General features: G+C 31.7%; 2 non-coding genes across 2 annotated transcripts; one reads left to right on the plus strand and one right to left on the minus strand.

The window, feature by feature from the left end:
- Window positions 1-229: 229 nt before the first annotated feature.
- Smp_tRNA_00206_Pseudo_TTG.1.1 lies at window positions 230-296 on the minus strand. The gene has a single exon. It is a non-coding gene (tRNA).
- A 3,769-nt stretch (window positions 297-4,065) lies between these two features.
- Window positions 4,066-4,132, plus strand: Smp_tRNA_00938_Gln_TTG.1.1. Its single transcript has one exon. It is a non-coding gene (tRNA).
- Window positions 4,133-5,879: the final 1,747 nt, after the last annotated feature.

The raw sequence follows: 5,879 nt of genomic DNA on the forward strand, positions 1-5,879 counted from the left end.
TAGACATAATAATTAGTAGTAGTAGTAGTACATTAATCCATTTTGAAAGTTATATCATTGAGTAATAGGAGATTAGCTTATTCATTTCGGAAAATTCATAAATTTCTAATATTTAGAACTTTCTAATAATGAGCAAAGATGGGCGGTGACTAACAGTGGAATCCAGGAAGTGCGTTTCGTCCTATTTGGGACTCGTCAGCTGGATGTACCTTCATCTCAGAGTTGATGTTCACTCTGGGACTCGAACCCAGTACCTTTTGCTTCAAACGCCTTCACGTTATCCACTCAGCTACTGAGTCCTGATAACCACTTGCTTGTGCATATACCAATAAGAGAATGACCAGTTGCAGTCCCAAACATTATTGGGAAGATTCGAACAAACAATACTATGTGAATTTCTAATAATGAATATAAACAAATTTGATTTATGAAATAATTGTAACAAACACTAATACAATATTCAATTATTTAATAAAACCAAAAGAAGTCACTACACATAATCTACCTTCATAATTTATGAAGAGAAAAAAGTGCACACAAAAAGTTATTGGTTACATAAATGATATTACCCATTTTAATTAACCAATCATTGATGAATATTGATTGATTAAAATTACATTTTATATAATGTCAAAAGAAATCAATACATTTGCTTATCACTATGTATTATTCAAAGAACAGATGTAGGGTTGTTGTTATTATCTTTCGCCTATATTTATTAACAGAATTAATTTGGATCAAGTTTAAATGAATATAAACAGACTTACTGAATGAAGATACCATATAAAAATATGGTGATCAACTTTATTTTTACTTTTTCTTAACATAAACTATTTTGGAATTTTAATAGTTGAGACCATGAATCAATTCAAGTTAGACAACCATGGAAAACCTGGAAGCACTTGACGGCCGTTTCGTCCTATTGCGGGACTCCTCAGCAGTGCGCATCTATGATCCAGTGTTTCCACATTTTCCATGGTGATCTAGCTTCAATTGATTCATGATTTCAACTATTAAAATTACTATAATATGCACAAATGGCAGATGTATTTGATAGCCTTCATTAATAAACATATTAATGTACAAGATCGGTAACAAATGTTTGCAGACAATATCGTTAATTAAATATGAGAAAAGTTTGAGATATATTTAGCAGAAATGAAATGAAACTAACTTAATTGCGTAAAATCATGTAATGGTAATGAAATGTTTATTGTGTAGTTCCATTTGTTTTAATTTATAAATGTAAAACGTCGGCATTAGTGAATGAAAAAATGTTCGTTAGTACATACTATTCTATCATAGGTGTCTTTGAAGTATTGCTCGTGTATGCTGCGATCTTCTAGTAAGGAATACAAAGGTCAGAGACAGGGTACTTGGTGAAGATAACAAATCTGTTGATGAGATAGTAAATCTTTATCAACTGAGGTGGTCAGGATGTGTTTTACAGGTGCATAAACACTATCCACTTCGACGGACGATGTTGTTTGGTGTATTAGGCTGAGACGATCAAACTAGGACATGGTACCAGTTCATGAAACCACTCGTTGTCGTACTGAGTCATGTACGTAGGCGCAAACTACCTGGTTAGGATCAGGAAGGTTATCGTAAGCAGTAATTAAAAACTTGAGTGACAATTCTCAGTACCATTCATAATTTTACAGTTATATCCACCCTTTGTTTCCCTTTTGATCTTGAATTCAAAATACTTCTTACGAGTTTTTTCTTCCAATAGCTACCCTTTTTCTCTAACACTGACACCATTAGTAATTCTACTGCTCTGTTATAGAAATTTCATGTATTTGTGTTAATGCAGTATGTAAACTTGAACAGTTACGCATATGTATTAGGTTCTACGTTGCATTTGACTGACTGGTTTATAAATGTACTTGTTCAAGTCTTTTCTTCAGTACCTTTCAAATTTTCTCGTTAAAGTTTACCTTGAGATAAATATTTACATATATCATTCATACGTCAGTTAAGTTAGATTATCTGACCAACATCATTCTACCTCATGATTATCATATTACAATATGCTGAGTCTTTTGAGTTTTGTGAGATGAGGGATTTATTTCATAACTTCTTTGTAAGTATGTGTTACTATTGATGATCTGTAGCTATAGGTCGTCCTTAGTTAATAGTAAATATCAATAAAATCAGTGTACACACTGTGAATAACAGATTCTTATCAGAATGAATACATTTAAACAGTGGGATATATTCATGCGTCATTACTGAGATGTTAGGATATAGATATCGATAGTCAAAAAAGATTTCCTATTGTCGATATTATTACTTAACAAAAACACTATTAAATAAACCTAATATAATTAGATAATTTGTATACGTTATATATATCATACTGTTACTAAGGTGATGTAAATTTTGTATCCAGTAAAATAACTTGAATATTGAATGATAAGATATGCAGAATTACTTCTACGTAGTTTCTCTCTCTCTCTTGATAAGTTGGATTCATTTTGTTCAAATATTATTATCAGAAGGGGCTTTGTGGAGATTAGGTATTTTCATAGTTGAAAGCATGAGTCAATTGAAGCTAGACCACCAAGGAAATCCTGGTAGCACTGGACGGCCGCTTCGCCCCATAGTGGGACTCCTCTGCAGTGCGCATCCACAACCTCGCGTCGCGAGATTCGAACCCAGGACCTACCAATCTCACTCCAGAGCACTTAACCGACAGACCACTGAGCTGGCATCCGATGGTGTTAATGTCTAACTTCAACCAATCCACAAAGTTGAGCAACTATTCACCAACTGTCTTCAAAAATTATTGTTATTTGCATTTTTACATCAACAAATTTATAAACACATGAAAAAATTTAGTCAGCACTTACTTATTCCCATTATTTCATCTTGAATTCAGATCATCTTAGATGTTATTTGATCTTCCAACAAATATTTGATCTAATGTGTAAATACAACGACATGTCTAGCATTTTATCAATTACTGATTAAACTTATTTAAGTTGACAGTCTATACTAGACATTTCGATGTTAATAATTTTGTTTTATTTTATGGATAATCATAAATTAAGATTCTGTAATTTAGTGGTTCAAGATTTGACTCCAAGTAGATCATTTGCTGATTGTTGTCGAAATATACATATCACTAATCCTCGTATATAATCATCAACTTAAATCACGTTAATGAATAACGGAATGAAATAACTCAAATACGAAAATGAATTTCGAATATGTGTATTTCATACAATCGTTGATCTAGACAAACGATCGAAGAAACGGAGCGAAGAAAGCAAGGAGAAGGGAGTGAAGCAAAACGGATTGTAGAAGGCATATGAGCCAACTCGATTTAATTAAGCATTAATCGATATTTATAGTTAGACAAAAATAAGTTACATACATGTGATGAGTATAATAAAAAAATGAACACACACATACGCTTACATAAATACAGTCAAGGTTGATAAGGGAATAACCTACAGGGTAAAAATGTGGCTTGAGAAGAATGAATAGATTGATCTGTCTAGAGGTTAGAATAACCTATTTGAGCTTTATACAGCACCAACCCCTACAAGTAAATGTATCTATCTCTTCAAAACATTGATTTAGATTTATAATTGTTGGATTTGGAATGAATTTATTGAAATGAATGTTCTTTCTTCAGTTCAGATATTTTTGCTTTGGTAAAAAGAAAGATTTCTAAACGATATACATATACATATATATACCAGTTAACTAGACATATCTTTGATCAAATGATTAATGAATCAACACTATAAACCGATCTAAAGGGACTTCATTTTATTTAGAAAACAATACATTAGATATATCTTTGTGATATAAACTGTCTGGTTTATAAAAAAAAACAACTTCGATATATGGTAAACAACTGATATTCCCTATTTATTTCCAAAAGTTACCCAATATGAATAAACTTCCACATTCTATTCAACTTAGTCCAATCTTTAGAATCATTATTCTCGTTTCTTTTTGTACCAATATTATCAATGGGAAGATTCAAACAAGTAATACTAAGTGAATTTAAACTTCACCTCATTGCACAAGCAAGTGGCTATCAGGACTCAGTAGCTGAGTGGATAACGCGATGGCGTTTGGAGCGAAAGGCACTGGGTTCGAGTCCCAGAGTGAACATCAACTCTGAGATGCAGGTACATCCAGCTGACGAGTCCCAAATAGGACGAAACGCACTTCCTAGATTCCACTGCTAGCCACTATACATCTTTGCTTACCATGTTTGTGAATTAAGTCTATATCGGGGCAATAAGCACAGTATGCTCATATGCCAATTCGAGACTGACCAGTTGCAGTCCCAAGCATCAATGAGAAGATAGATTCAAACAAACAATACTAAGTGAATTTATTATTATTACTCCATTTCCCCTTTACTTATATCTTATATTCTCATTATTTTATTCATGGATGCTCATCATATCACCTTATTTACTTTTACACCTCTATGACCTTTAATGACCTTTAATTATTGTAACCGAAACATTTTATTCATTTTAATCATCTTATTATATTCACTGAATCTACTGTTACTACTCGTATTATGTAATCTAGTATTATGATCTTGGTTATTCTTGTTCACATTTCCTCATGGAATTAGTACTTTAACAAAACATTTTCATATATATATATATATATACGATTGTATAGCTTGATAATAAATTCGTTGAAAAGAGATCCCTTCGCTGAACTTTGTGTTTTAATAAACAATTATGTATATTTTTTTCATAGTTGAAATCATGAGTCAATTGAAGCTAGATCACCATGGAAAACCTGGAAGCATTAGACGGCCGTTTCGTCCTATTGTGGAACTCCTCAGTAGTGCGCGTTCACGATCCCGCACTCGCGAGATTCGAACCCAGGACCTACCAGTCTCGCGCTGGAGCACTTAAACGATATGTATTTATAATAGATAATGTCATCATTAAATCAATAAACATTAAAGTAATACTTGCCTGGAATAAAAACTAGACAAATCAACCAAATCCATAACAATTTGTTCATTGATCAATGATAATTTCAAAGCATAATATTCCTTCAAGGTGTAATATGTCGTGAATTGTAAACCATACATGAAATTAGTTTATGTATATTACGTAATACTTTAAAGTAGGTTCATAAAGTGATACAAACTACTTTTTTTTCTTTTGTTTTTCAGTTTTGTTCAATACACAATTTTATTTATTCACTAAATCTATTTCATTGGTTTAATTCAATAACACATTAATTTGAAAGTTGATTGGTTGATAATTAAAATAACGAATCAGAATTTTTAAAAAATTTATTCATGTTTAAACAATAAAAATATACTAGAAGAGGTTTTGGTGGATATTATAATAGTTTTAATAGTTAAGATCATCAGTCAATTGAAGCTAGATCACCATGGAAAACCTCGTGACTATTGCGGCCAAATTCTATTACTTCAGCTTTTCTACTTAATTCATACTGTGATATGGAATAATCTGCATAAAATGTTCTTGATGGGTCATGTACAACATTGTTGACTCCATCGGTCATGGTTTACAACCAAATTTTCGGAAAATTTATATAAATATTATTTACTAGTAAATATGTGATTAATCCTACTTGAGTAAATTTGTTATTGTTATCAGTCAGTCATAATCAAGATAGAGACTGACATGAAGGAACCACACCCCAAACTGTCATATCAAAGCACAACTAAATGAACTTGATAAGATAAATAACAAAAGAGAGAAGATAACACTCGTACCAGTGATAGCGAGAAAGACTAAAGAATAAGGAATAAGTTAAGAAAATAAGAAATCAATCCAAGAAATATAATTTGTGAAATAATATTGAAACTTGATATCTAATGGGTGATAAAAATAAATACATTTTGGTCATCG

This window comes from Schistosoma mansoni, chromosome W (genome assembly GCF_000237925.1).
Source record: "Schistosoma mansoni strain Puerto Rico chromosome W, complete genome".
Classification (NCBI taxonomy): Eukaryota; Metazoa; Platyhelminthes; class Trematoda; order Strigeidida; family Schistosomatidae; genus Schistosoma; species Schistosoma mansoni.